A 14,636-nucleotide genomic window follows, 5' to 3' on the forward strand; every position below is an offset into this window, starting at 1 on the left:
CCTCTTAATTACCTGCCAAGTCTTTCAGTCTTTCCCCTGCAAAGGAACACATCCTTCGTAGTGGGCCACATTGCTTTCCCACATTGCAGCCTGGTTGAGTGGTTGCTGACTCTGGCTGCTGTGACACAGAATCCTGAACTTGGATCTTGGCAGGAAAGTAACTGCTTTCCACACGCATTGTGTTAAAAATACATACATTCCTGTAAGATTTCCATCTACCATTATGTGAACTTCACTGATTTAACTTCTATGCTTTTACTGTCACAAAATAACTATGTTTTTCTGTTCAATAAATGAAGAGGCAAAGCCAGTGTATTCATATCCAAGCAGGAAATCTCGGTCCCCTGACAGCACTGTATTCCTACTGCATGGCTGATGTAGATTTCATCAGATTGTCCAGTGGCAGTAACTCATTCCATGTAACCTGGGCATACTCCGTTTTTGCTGGCTTAGAAAGCAAACCTACTGCACTCAGCAGCCAATACAACTTAAAGCCACCTTAAAATATTAATAATCATGGTTAGCTAGATGGAAGTGTGATTGATTGCTACATATTCCACTAAATAATAAAACAAATCAATAGCTGTAGTAATAAAACCAGACTCATGGGATAAATTAATCAAAATTGGTGCTTATGTTTCAAACTTATGTCTGCCACCCTATCCTGATTCTGCACTTTTACCTGGATGTGGTAAATACAAAGGCCAAATGGGTATCAAGTGTTACAGTATTATCAAATGTTTTCCCTCTTAACAACTCACTATTCTCCCCATTAAAGATGGAAAAATGTACTCTTATTGCACCGCAGTCAGTGTTGACCCCTTATTTCTTGGGCCAGTTAGTCATCCTAAAGGTTCATTTTTTAGTTTCTTCTTTTGTCATGATTACTTTTCCTATCATAACATAAGTATCAATGGTAGACATGAATATGTATAAACCAAGCATATTCTACTGCTATTTTTAATACTTGAAGCTTCATAAAATTTCAACTCAGCTTCTCTCTATACCTCATTTATGGATTGTAATTTACTTGGATGTGCGACAGTGTGTGCTCACTGCTGCACCATCTCAAGAACTTGTTTTATAAATCATGTATGTAATAACAAAGTTGCACACAATCATTTATAATTATATTACTTACCCAGAATAGCCTTCAAATTGAGTAAGATAAAACAAAACACACATCATCTTGTTAGCATTCAAAGATCAGAAGAACTGGTAGGTCTAGCAAGAACTGGGAGATCCTGAGCTTTAATGATCTGTAAGGGATTTCTTTGCATTACCAGGAGGTTCAAAGCTGAAGTGTTTGCTTTTTGTGTGTCATTAGAAATCCCACAACTTTTGCAAAAATAATATGTAGCTATCCTACAGCTCAAAAACATTCAAAAAGACCTCAGTAATCACGTTTTCTCTCTATAAACAGCATGGTTTTTTTGAGTCATATTTACTCATTTTTATCCTAAACTGATTTCAACAGAAGTCTACATCAGCATGACCAAAATTAATTTCTCTGTGTGTAAGAAGTGGTTTCATGCTTGCACTCCTTTTTTAAGCAAGAACAAGTGATTTGTGTTTACTTTTCTGTTTGCTTGTGCTGCTGGAATGGGGCAATGGAGCTGAAAGAAGGGAAATTTTCAGCTGGCACTGCTCCTTGCAAAGGCAGCTCCTACTTGGCCCTACAGTGGATAAGGACTGGCTAGAATGAGCTGCACATGAAGTTCCTCAAGATAAGGAGCTTGTTGCTGCTGCTATAAATTAAATCACACTCTGGTCTCCACCCAGACACAGCATAGCCCCGGCTGTAGAATGGTGGAGCTTTGGCCTCCCTCAAGTAAATACAGTAGTGCAGCAAAGCAGACTTGAAAGACCTGTTAAGTTCCTCTTTAGGAGCCCATGACATAAGCTGGCATATTCAGCCAGTAGCTCTGCTCTGCACGATGATGGGGAGACCCATGTGGATGGAAGTCCCGGTGGTTGTGACATCGAACTTCAGCTGATAACTGAGAGAGAAAGCAGGCAGGAGTCATGTCTAAAGGGGGAGGGACGGGGGTGGACACACCAACAAAACCCAAAATCAAACCAAAACCAATTTGCCGAATTCTGCCCTAAGTGTATTTTTGACTGGCACCTGAAGTTCAAACTCATGTCACTAAAATCACTTAACATTCGGCCTTCCTGTTATGTTTTGCCCTTTGTATGGTGGAAATACAAAAACGAAGATAATGCAGAGTAACTGGCTCCTAAGACTAGTTTTAGCCTTTTTTTTTTCTTTTTTTTTTTTTTAATAAGCACAGGAAGCATGGTTGTGACGGCAGAGCCATCACAGAAGTGGGATGGTACACAGGGTGAATGCAGGAGACAAAGAAAGAAAACACCGCAAGAACATGGAAGGGATGAGTTAGAAATAGACCTCAAAAGCCACACAGCTTCCCTTAGCTTCAGTTACTGACTTGCCAGCCGGAGGGTGGAGGAGAGCAGACGCACGCTACCTCATAGATCAGCTAAATCACCAGCAAACCCAAGAGGAAACGCTGCCAGGAGCCGGAACACATGAGGCGAACAATTGCCCCCTCCCACAGTGACCTCCCCGAAACCGCCCAGGGACACCCGAGACACCCCCGGCGGGCAGGGCCTCGGGTCCGCGTCCCGGGCCTCAGCAGCCTCCGCGGAACAGATCCGCTTCCTGCTGCGAGAGGCCGCTGAGCAGAGAGCAGCAGCGCCCCCCTCGGCTCGGCTCGGCTCGGCTCCCCGTCAGCGGGGTGGGCAGTCCAAGAAAGGGCTGTCACACGAGCCCCATCGCCGTCGCCCAAGACATTCCCCACAGCGCTGCCTCCGCGCTCCGCCTTAAACTTCCCCCGCCCCCGGCTGGGGCACCCCGCTGCGTCCGCAGCCACAGGCTCAGCTTGTGCCGGAGCCGCTGCGGCCGCTAGGTGTCGCCAGTGCCCGGGCCTCCCCGCCTCCCCTCCTGCTCTCCGGCGGGGCTGGCTCAGTGCAAGCCTCCGCGCTGCGAACGGGCGGAGGCGTCAGCCGGCGGCGGAGACGCGCAGCGCGGCCCGGCTTGGCTCGGCCCGGCTTGGCTCGGCCCGATCTGGCCTGGCCTTTCCTCGCACCACCCCGCAGCCCGGCCCGGCTGACTCAAGGCCACCCGGACAGCTCTCAGCACCGCCAGCGGATCCCGAGCACGGCCTGCGGCCGCTTTCCGTCGGCGGAGAGCCGCGGCAAGGCGAAGGCTGCGGCGGCGGGGGGAGCAGCCATGTTGGAGCGGGGAATAAAGTGACTTTCCTCGGGAGGGAGGGCGGCCGGCGGCCCGACGGAGGCTCTCGGGGGAGCGAGGGAAAGGGGGGCTCGACTCCCGGCAGCCGGATACCGCTCCTTGGCAGAGGAGGAGGGGAAGCGAAGGGGGAGAGGAACCGCCCCCGGACCCACGGAGCTTCGGCGCTGCTGGTGAGTTGTAGCTGCTCATTGTCTCCCAGCCCCGGGGTGCGGGTCTGGCCCTCAGGGCCGTGGGGGCCCTCGGCCTGCGAGTGCGTGGGACTCCGCGTTGGTGTGAGATGAACCGCTGTACCGGGGGCAGGGGGAGGGTGATGGGAGCTGGGGCGGGAGGCGCTCTGCTGGAGGGCCGGGGGGTGCCAGGGAAGCCCTCGGGGGGCGCCAGGGAAGCCCTCGGGGGGCGAGGGTCGGGGCTGGCTGGGCCGTTCTGCCCCTCCATGCTGGGCTGTGGGGTATTTCCGTTGCCCGGTGGCAGATGGGAGCGGCTCCGCCGGGCCGGTGTCGCGGCTGGGGGCAGCTCCGGGGGGCTGAGCTCGGTCTGCGTGGGGAGCCTAGGGAAGCTAGGTCTGAGCCGTGAGCCGGGGCTAGTAGTCAGTGGGCACCGCGGGGGTTTTTGGTTATCCGGTGTTGGTAACCGTCCTTTCCCCACTGCCTCCTCCCCTTCAAACGAGGCTGCTTTCTCCTGACAGCTCTTATCCTCGCAGCCTCCGCAAGTATGACACATTCGCTCTTACCGCAGGTCTCCCCTCTTCCCCCTGCAAACCCAAAATGTGTAGGTTTCTGTGCGTGGCATAAGAGTTCTTGTGCCCTGAGTTTCGAGTTCGTAGATGACAGGATATGTGAACATTTGCTGACCCTGAACTTCTGTGAACTCCTGTCCTCCCTCCCCTTCCTCTCTCAGATATGTAATGGCTTGAGTCCAGTGAGAGGAAAATGGTTCTTCTCTCCAAAGGACAGGAGGAATTAGGTGGCATTGGGTGTATTTTCTATTTCATGGAAATTTTCACGCCCACCTGTTCCAGTACCGAGTTCAGAGGAGTGGATCAGCTGCTGAGTTAAAGGAATGCTGACCTTGATCCCCTTTGTCTATACTGCAACAGTTTCGGTAGCTGGCTGGAGTTGTTCTAAACTCATTGCCTGTCTCTGGCACTTCGCTAATGATGTTAACAGTATTATGGGTGTTATAAGAGAAACAGGGATGAGGTATATCATAATCCAAACTCAGTAATTTAAAAAGCATCAACTTAATTTTTTATATATTTTTTTAAATTTTGGTGAATATATATGTGTGGGGTTTTTTTGTAATTTAACAAATCAGTAGCAATTTTCTCGTAGCAATCATGGCATAGATATGAGAAGAGAAAGTCTGGTTTGACATTCTTCCATTCCCCCCATTTTACCTCCTTTTTTTGATTGTATTAATTGAACTGGATACTAGATGACCAAAGGTTAAATACTTGGAAGATGGGGGTCAGAATATTTGTGAAATTAGACTTGGTACCAAATTCAGTTTGTTTTGTTGTTAGAATTGGGTAAAAGTGAAGTAGGTGATCTGGTATTCTAAGTTCTTAAGATGTTTAATTGCCGTATTGCTTTGTTGTAGGAATTCTGTATTCTCATATGCAGCTCTTGTTATTTATATCTGCACTTAAGTAAATGATGTGAAACTTGTTTTAAGTAATTAACACAGAAGTAACAGGCCTGAAAACATAAAAACATATGTTTGAAATGCATAGTGAAAAATTTCCTTAGAAATGATTTATACTTGAAGGAACAAACTGAATTTACTTCTCCAACATAGAGAAACCATTATAATGTTAACTTGGCATTAAAAGGACCACTTAAATTTGAAAGATGAAGGCATCTTCATGGTATTATTTAAATACTGCTTTGACTGTAATGAGTCTTTAGGAAGGATCTTTGAGAAGGATAACGTGATGAAGTTCATACTTTACATTTGCATATTGTGTGGTGTACCCTGTCTTTACCGGGGCTGGAGCTCTACACAGATAAGTAGGTGGGGTCTGCCTACATCTATACTGAAGAGTGTGCAAATTTGAGCCTGTGTTGTCTGAAGAAAATTACAGTTTGAAAACGGCAAGTCATTTATTTTAAGCTTGGCTGAGGATGTAGTGCATTAATTGATCTTTTTAATGTGTAAAATGCCCCTAACATGTAGTGAAATACTTGATTTATGATTCCACATATAATTAGATTGAGAATAACTGAAAACTAGAACAGGGCTGTGTTTTTGCCCTGAATGGCTCTGGCTTCAATTTCGGTCTAACACTGCAGTGTGAAAATATGATACAGCTTATGACATGGATGTTAAGATGTTCTCTATGCCTGTTATTTTTACAATGTGGAGCTCTTACAGTAAAACTGTGCAGAATGTTTTTGGATGGCTTACTAACATACAAAGTCTTCCTGTTTCTTAAACGCCTATGTGCCATTGGAAAAAACTAAGAATGTTTCACTAGTCTTTAAGTTTTGGTTCAGTACCGTATATTTGAGCAATTGCACCTAAAAACTGCTATTAGGAGAGGCTTCGTTGGAGGCTGATTCCATGAACAGTCTGCATTAAAACCTTTCCATGAATTTACTCTTTACCCGCTTTTCGCATTTAATGAAAGCTGTTGATATTTCACATAATGATCAGCTTTTATTTGTTGGCCTAAGGTTGTGTCTTTATTGAATGCATAATCTAGTACACTGTGAAAATGGACTAGATCATGTCTAAAAATCAAGCTAGAAAAGCTTTGTTATTATTCAGCATAAACTCTCCATTTGTGAACTAAATGTTGCTTATAGTTCTTAAGTATGGGCATCTTCAGCTCTTAGCTGCACGCTTTTCAATACTTGCTTTTTTATTTTTTACAGCAAGCTCTGAATATGTATCAGATACAGCAGCTGGACACCAGTCTAATCAGTGGCACTTCAGGATTTGATATAAAACAATACTCAACCACTTTAGCATGTAAAAATGCTTTTAAAATGCTAAATATTTCCCTGACAGTTATGCTTCACAGCTAAAGACCAGAGTAAACCAGTGTATTGCTAGTGATCATTGTCTTTTTTGCAATGCACATAATTATCACTATGGATTTTTCTTTCTGCATGTAAGAACTGTATCATTCCCCCCCCCCCCGTTCACATGCTGATGTAGAGATTATCTTGGATGTTAGAGGTAAAAGCATTTTATATTTATGTGTTTTGATCACTAGGCAATAATTTTCATTTACTTTTTAAAAACCTTTAAGAATTCTAAGTCTGGGGGATTTTTAATAAACATATTAGATGTTTTATGTCCTGCTGTAGATACCTCTCGGGACCTAGGAATGCTTTTTCTCATGAAGCAGGGGAAAACAGGTACTGCTTCCTCCAGAAATATTAGATGACCAGAAATGCTCACTAATGGTGTGGGATGTTTTCTTTTTCATGTGTATTTTGTGAAGAGTCATGAAACATTCTTGACAGCCTCTTTCTGAAAAGTGGGAGTTAATGCTTGTTCAGGCAAATGACTACTTACAATTCTGTATTGAATACAAATCCAACACATGCGCACTCTTAACTGACCCAATGGACTGGCAATTCTTCCACAGTTGGTAGTTTCCTGAATTAATTTTAGTTGCAGTGTCAACTTCAAAGGTCAGTAGAATTGGCCAATTAGAACATCTACAAACAGCGATTCAGACCTTGAGCGTTTAACCTCTGATGTTGATAGTCACAAGGAATGAACAAAACTGGAACTTGAGCTAGTTTGCAAACTTGGAGCGTAAGAACATTGATGCATAGATCAGGTAATTTGCGTCACACCAGCTTTTCATGCATCCATCAGTCCTTGGATAATAAGGCATTTACCACTTCCTTGGAGATCATTATACTCTATATCTGACTGTATTATAAAGTAACTGTAGACACACTGGTACTGGAAGTCATTGAAACTGTTTTACTGGCATGTTTGGGCTTTTGTGGTCTAGTGCCTGTTTTAAAAGGATTAGAAATTTCCTTCAGGAGGGAACATCAGGTTGTTGGGGGTGCTATATATAAGCATTAATATTGGAGAAAAAAGAAACGTGAGTAGCGTTGTCAAAGAATGCAGCAGCAGAAGGAATAACTGTCAAATAATGTTCAAATTTTTCATGTGAGGGGGCAGATTTATGCATAATGGCTTTAAGAAAAGTGAAAATACTAACTTCGTAACGTTTTTAAATAAACACTCAAAGGCTTTGAATTTCAGGCCAATTTTCTGCTTTTTTCTGTAATACCTTGACAGTACAGTAAGCTGAAGAACAGTTTCATCCTAGTTTTGATTGGGACGTGTTTTTTTTTTCCTGTTTTTTTTTTTTAATCTTTTCTGGAACAAATAGTTGTGCATATATTATGATGAACAAGGCTGTGTTATATGAGAACAAACAAACAACATGTCTTTCATTTACATTCCTAGCTACAGTTCTTGCCTGACTTGGTATTTTAGGTTGATCTTGCTAAGTATCTTGCAGAAGTGAACGTTACTCTGTGCCCTCTCATCATTTTAATTATAATCTGCACCTCTTAATTGTACTCCTTTCTCTGACTGTTGCTGTTTTCAAGGCTTGCTGGAGGTGCATTATGGTTTCTGATTTTTGACATCTGTGCTTTGTCAGCTTCACTGAGGGTACTTGCATGCTTTCAGTTTGTGTTAAAGTTGTGAGGATCAAGACTTTGTGCTCAGTGGATTAGGGCATTTTGCTGGCATGTAGCTGTACTGATATATGATAGTGAACGGGCATAAACTCCATAGTCTTCTTTCAGAAATGTCTCTAAGTGTTTCTGACTTCCTACTTTTACCTTACCTATGTGAAAGTATATTAATTTATTTGCATTTTGTTTTTATGCAGAAGTCATTAAAGGTAACATTTAATGTGGCATACAGTAATGGGTGCTAACTGGTGTTCACTAAAATAAAGATCATTGGGAAATATGGATTACTGAGAATTATTGAAGAATATTACTAGTAAACCCATTGTCCTGTAATTGAGAAAAAATGGTTTCAAAAGTTACAGTGGCCTATAGGATTAAAGAAGCCAATTTTAAAAAAAAATTAAGAAGTTGAAATTAGTGAATATGATTGATAAGGGAAGCTAAAGACTGAGGAAAACACATGCTGTCATAGGCTATGACAATAAGGCAAGGTGTGTTTTAAGAGGAAAAGGAATTCTAACAGAGCCATTAGCCTGTTACATGTGTTAAAGAAAATATTAGAATTTGGTGATCTTCAGAGGAGGCTGATATTCATTAAGTACTTCTCTATTCAGAAGTGAACCAGATGATAGTCATATGTGATGCTCCTGAGACCCCTCCTAAGGGAACATGAGGGTGTTAAACAGCTGCCACTGAAATTGTATGGTAGGAATTGTCAAAGTTAATAGGGTGCTTTTTGGATTGTTAGTGCTGATGGAGTTTTTCAGTATGTCTTAGAACAGTGAGAAATAATTTAATTTTAGCACAATTTAAGGTTTCTTTCCATGGTTTTGAAGTGGATATCGAGAGAGCAGGACTCTGAAAGCAGTAACTGTTGTTCAGCATATATTTATAGAAGACTGATCTTACAAAACAAACTTAGGGGTTCTCTTGATAAGGTTAAAAAAATTGTGTGGTATAATGGTGTTGCAGATGGCCTTCTCTTTTACTTGGCTGTTATGTGACATTTTGATTAAAGAACTAAAATGATAGATCAAGTGTCTACACACGAAATGGTTTGAAACCTGGCAGATAATATGGATCAAGTGGTTAGCTATAAATAGTTACTGTTACGTAACTGGGTGTGATGAGGGCTTCTCATCATCAAAGTACATTCATGAAGAGGCACTGTGAAACCTGTGACATTCCCACTAATGAAGTGAAAGCCACTGGAAGGACCATTTCTATAGCTCGCAGAAAATTAGGAAAACAATAGATAACTGGAGTTATTGTGCAGGTCATTAGTGCAGGTGGATGCTTGGAAAAATGGCAGTTTTGATGTGGCATTTTATATCGCACTTTACGAGATTGAATACAGCATATTAACCTTTTTAAGTAATTAATGATATTTTGTAATTAAATCAAATATAAGCAGCTGTTAATACTAGCTTTTAGTTTGGGAATTTATTTTGAAAACCTTTGAAGTAGTTTCTCATTTGTAATAGAGAACTGATAGTGATTGCATTTGATATGTGGGGTTTAGGGATAGCTTTTATTTTAAAAATATAATATAATTAATAATTTATTAGTGATATACAGAAGGAGAATCAGTTATAAAGTAATAAATTACATTTTATTATATTTCCACCAGTTTTCTGTATATCTTGATGCAAAGTTTAATTTTTAAATGTAGAATTCATAAATATTATTTGTAGGCTCAAAAAGTTGTGATCATACGTATGTTAAACTGGGGAAAATGGAAAGCCATTTTTTTCAGTTTGGCCTTAGTTTATTGCCAGAGCTGCTTCTTCTGTTCTTTCTCTCTTCCTCAGTTCTGTTTCTCGTAAACAGCAGTAGAGTATTTACATTTGCAGGGAGCTTGTTTCTCTCTCAACTACTGTTCAGTCTGAAAGCCTCATTGTAAATATCTTACTAAATTGTTTAAGTGTCTGCTTGTAAAATGTGAAACTAATTCATAATTTACCTTATATATGTTTGCTCTGAAAAATGAATCTAAAACTTAAGTCTTCCAATACAACAGTGGGAGATTAAGGTTGGGCTGGTGCTGCCTGTGAATAACTCTGCTGCTCCATGAAGGGTTTGAACTGGTGCAACTTCGGCACTGTTGCTTAAAGCCCTGTAGCAGCAGGTGTTTTATGACCATTTGACTATGTCAGAGAACTGATGGAGGTTATAATGGCCATTTGTGTTAAACTTTACTTTCATTTTTATGTGCAAATAATAGTTACTTTCTGTGCAATCAATGGAAAAACAACAGTCTGTAATTTTTTTTTTTATTTTTTTTTTTTAAGTATCCTGAGCAGATGGGAGTGGAAACTTCCTGTTGTACAGAGAGGAAAGGAGGTCCTCAACTGCTAAATATATCAGACATATATGCTGTATTCAAGTCTTTAAAAAATGATGCGTAAAACAGGAGCTTGGAAACTTTTTTTGGTACTGAATTAGAAGGGACAGTGGTAAAATAATTAGTAATATATCTTATAAAATACATTCTTAAATATGGATAGGTCTTTGAGGTTGGAGTTTGAAAGGAAATGGGATTTTTGGTCTGGAAATTGGTAGTGTTTGAGGAAAGAAATGTAAGGAAACTGAAGATAGTATTTTTTCTTTAAAATGATATCAGAAAACTGAACTACATAGCTAAAATACGGCTATGGTGGGAGTTGAAAAATATTTGGAATAGGAAACAACAAAAAAAGCTGTTTGTTTTTTTTTTATATCTATAATGGTCATATTTTGAAGGGGCCCTGTTAAACGAGTTGTGCAAGATCCTTGTTTCTTCTAAAGAAGTAATCACCTCTAGAGATCTTTGGCTTCATTGAAGCTACAATTTGGAATTAAATCCTTGAAATGTCCACTGAGTGTTCTTGAGAATAATGTCCTGAACATTACTCAGGTAAAACAATTTCAAAGGCAATTCCTAAAGTTTAAAATTCTCCATAGTACTTCATAACCTTTGTTAACAGGGTTCAGTAGGTTATGGCAAAGAAGCAAAATATTTTAAAGCTTATGCTGTTTGCCTTTAGGATTAATCAAGATAAACAGCTTACAGTGTTCCCATTTGCACAAGTCACAGTATTTTTAAACCTGCTGCTTTTAATTCTGGGTTGTTCATCACGGAATGCAGTTAAGTTAAATGTTTTATTGTGTCTTGTTCTTGATATATCTCAATATAATTCTCAAAAGTAAAATGTTTGCTCCATAAGCCAAAACAATAGCTTTGAAATGTATTTAGGCAGAAGCAGTCTTTTGTTATTAATCATACCCTTTTGGTTTTTTTTCTGGACAGCAGAGGAACAACATAATGGTTTGTAGCAGTTAGTTTGCTCAGTAGGTATGTGCTTTTCTTCTTGAATTATGCAATTTTAGTATTTAGGAGCAATGTGAAGTAGATCATGAGTTCTGAAGAAATAGATTTGGTACACTTTGGTAGTAAGCTTTGTTACTGCATTTTAAAATGTGTTTGGTTTTAGTTTGTGTATAAAATGCAAATCCTTGAGTGTCAGCGAATTGTTCTGAAGCTGCTTCCTCTAAAATGGACCTTTTTTTTTTTTTTCCTGATGGTCTTACATAGCAGAACTTTTGGTTCCCTTGTACTTGTGGATATTTCTGATAGTGGAAGAGGCAAAACTTACTTGAAGGATTCAAGTTGAAAGTTGTTTATCATTATTAGAAGTTATTTTGGGGATTGATGGATAGCCAGTGATGATACCTACATTCTTTTTAAATCATCTGTTTCTAGGAGTGGGTAGATGAAACCTGGATTATTTTTTTTTTCCAGCAAATAATTTATTCACATCTAAAATATGGATTGTGCCACATTAACTGATTTGGGGTTTGGCCTTTTCTTTTTTTTTTAATGCTTATTTCTGTACTCAGTAGTGAGAAAGAGGTTCAGAGGATAACCTAAAGATCTTGATATAAAGCTTCTTCTCTTCCTGTATCTACCTTTGAGGAAGCCCATCACAGTCATCGTTTTTGTATTACAACATTACAGTTTGAACTGAATTAGGTGCTTGCTTCAGAATAATTTTTCTGCATCAGTAAAGTGAATAGAATAGGTTTTCACTACTAGTGGAGGCAAGAAAGGCTGCAGGAATTGATGGTGACGAAGGAAGAAAGTGTGTCTGGTGGATGGAGCCAAGCATTTTCTTACTGGTGGTGGGAAACTGTTAATTGACCCGAAAACTGTTACGAAACTTTCTCTTAAGTGCCTCAGATGCATAAATATGAATAGTGTGAATCCCCCCCTGCTGTAATGTGTGCAACTAATTTTATTATGTAAGCAAGAAAACATGCAGATTTTTCTTTATTCTTCACTTCTGCTTGCAGGTGCTTAGCATGAATTAAAATTCCAGTCATGTGAGTAGTAATGATAGTAAATTTTAATATCAGAATAAGTTGCTGAATGATCTGTTTTCATTTTATGTTTCATGGCAATTTAAGACTAGAGTTGCGAGGACAAATAAAAATTACCTTGATTTTTTTTTTGTATTACGAGAACCTGCTTCTTAGAATATATTCACTCCATGACAGAATAAGCCTAGTGAAGATTTGAGCATACACAATTGCAATTGATGTTCATTATTGACTTTTTAATGACATTACACCACATTTAGTCATAAATTTACATCTCTACATGATTGGATTGTCATATTTGCTCTTGGTAACTGAAATTGTATTGTAATTCAGAGATTTTTTTAGTTTTGCTTGGCAGATAGAATATGAAATCTGGTTTTGGTTTTTGAGAATTATTTCCTTGGATTGGGTAATATTATTTGCTAAGTCTTATGCTAGTTTAGATAACTTGTTGAAGACATTACTTTAGATGTAATTGCCTTTTGTGTAATGACATTGGCCACTTCTCGTGTTAGGTAGTGCGTCACTAGTTAAAGAAGTCCGTAGGGACAGATTATGTCAAATTTTGATTGCTTAACTTGAGGTTTTAAGATACTAATCATCAGGGTGTCAGTGCTGAGAATGTTTTGAAAATCAGCCTTAACAGAGACCTGTTAACAGAAATAATAGCCCAACAGTGTCAGAAATCCTAGTCATATGGATTCTGGTAAAGATTTCTAAAAAACAACTGAAGGAGAAGGTGGTACACTTACAAAATACTTGTAAGCCATCTTCATACTAACACAGTATGATAGCTTTTCTGTGACTAGGTGGTATCTTGTTTTCAGTCTTTTTATACCAATGTAAATGAATCTGTCCTGGACTATAACCTACAGTAATGCTTTACAACTCAGTCTAGTTAATTTCACAGGGCCTTTTCCAGTGGTACTTCAGACAGAACTAACGCATCATACATAACCTCTCTGCTTCCAGGCAAGCCTAAAACAGACTTTGAAAACAGTCCTGTTGACTATCTGCTACAGAGAATATTCTCTCGTAACTACATTGGTTATACAGAGCTTCCAGTACTAGATTAGTAAAAAACAAAACAAAAAACAACAAACAAAGGTCTTTGTCAACTAAGGAGGGAAAAAACCTCAAACCTTTGTTAAAGCCCAGGAAACAAAATTGTTGACAGAGAAAATTCCTTTTCTGTATAGTCACTTTTATGAGAAAAGCCACACCCCGAAGGTAATATTTTTAACTATTAGTGGATCCTAGTGACATAATGGATTTTTCCCCTATATTCAGAAGTTTAAAAGGGATAAATAAAATTATCTGAGTTAATATCCTTTCAGTTATTTGTGGTAGTTGCCACATTATTTGTGTTGAGTTCCAATTTAAGAATACTTACTTCTTTATGATGGTAAGAGGCCTTAGAAAAAGAACATGTTCTGTTTTGTGCAGAAGTGGGAGACATTTATAATGGTCCTTTCAACTTGTTTAACTCCTGCCACAAAACAGTGTCCGTTAAGCCGTGCTTTTTCTGCTAGGTAGTAACATTATTCCAGTTAGATTGATTTATCATGGCTCTTTATCATTAAAGTCTAGGAAGCTGTTTTGATTAAGCTGTCTGAAATACAGAGAATCTGCACTCTTTTACAGCACAGGGTTGATTTTTTTTTTTTAATAATGACCCTTTCTCCTTGTTAGGTGAGTAGCTCTGCTATATTTTTGAACTAAACCTTAGGGTAAGTAGTGTTTTTTGTTGGATAGCAAAGGGGACGAACTGAGGTGTTAGAAGTGAGGGAGGGAGTACATAGCTGGGACAAAAGGAGAGCTTTACAGGCAGGGCATGGCTTTCTGGCATGCTGTGTCCAGAATCAGGTATTACTGGAGTGCATTCTTGTGAAATACTAGGAATCTACTGGGTTTTTTTTATTCTGTTCTTAAGCCACAGGAAGGCCTAGGGGTTGTCTTAGGGCTTTGCTGTTTGTGCAGTCAACAGTATTTTGATCCGAAAAGTCCTACATCTGTGCTTGTATAGTGCAGCACAGCATATGTAAATGCGCTCTTAAATCCCTGTCCTGCAGGTTTCCTTTGAGAGACGCTGTGTAAAGTATTATTCACATGATACACACGGATTATGTATTCTAAGGGTAATTAAACATTTTGAACTTTTGTAGGCCATAGGGCTGTATCCCAGTATATTAATTAATTAATTAATTAATTAATTAATTAATTAAAAGTCCTGTCATGAAACAATGTAGATTGAATAATGTTGTAGGTAAACGAGAGGTGATTGCTGGGTGGTGCTGTTCATTGCTGTCAAACCCCCACTCTGC

The 14,636-nt window shown here is 39.8% G+C and overlaps 1 protein-coding gene across 2 annotated transcripts in view; it reads left to right on the forward strand.

Moving 5' to 3' along the window:
• The first annotated feature begins 3,096 nt into the window (after positions 1 to 3,096).
• Positions 3,097 to 14,636, forward strand: part of CDK17 (cyclin dependent kinase 17) — a 91,316-nt gene continuing 79,776 nt past the window's right edge. For both annotated transcript variants that reach the window (XM_061351234.1, XM_061351236.1), the window contains exon 1: positions 3,097 to 3,444. The gene's annotated coding sequence lies outside the window, so the exon portion shown is untranslated. The remainder of the gene's footprint in view (positions 3,445 to 14,636) is intronic.

Source organism: Neopsephotus bourkii, unplaced genomic scaffold, assembly GCF_033783945.1.
Source record: "Neopsephotus bourkii isolate Nb327-2 ecotype Australia unplaced genomic scaffold, CSIRO-AGI_Nbou_v1 NB_567, whole genome shotgun sequence".
Classification (NCBI taxonomy): domain Eukaryota; kingdom Metazoa; phylum Chordata; class Aves; order Psittaciformes; family Psittacidae; genus Neopsephotus; species Neopsephotus bourkii.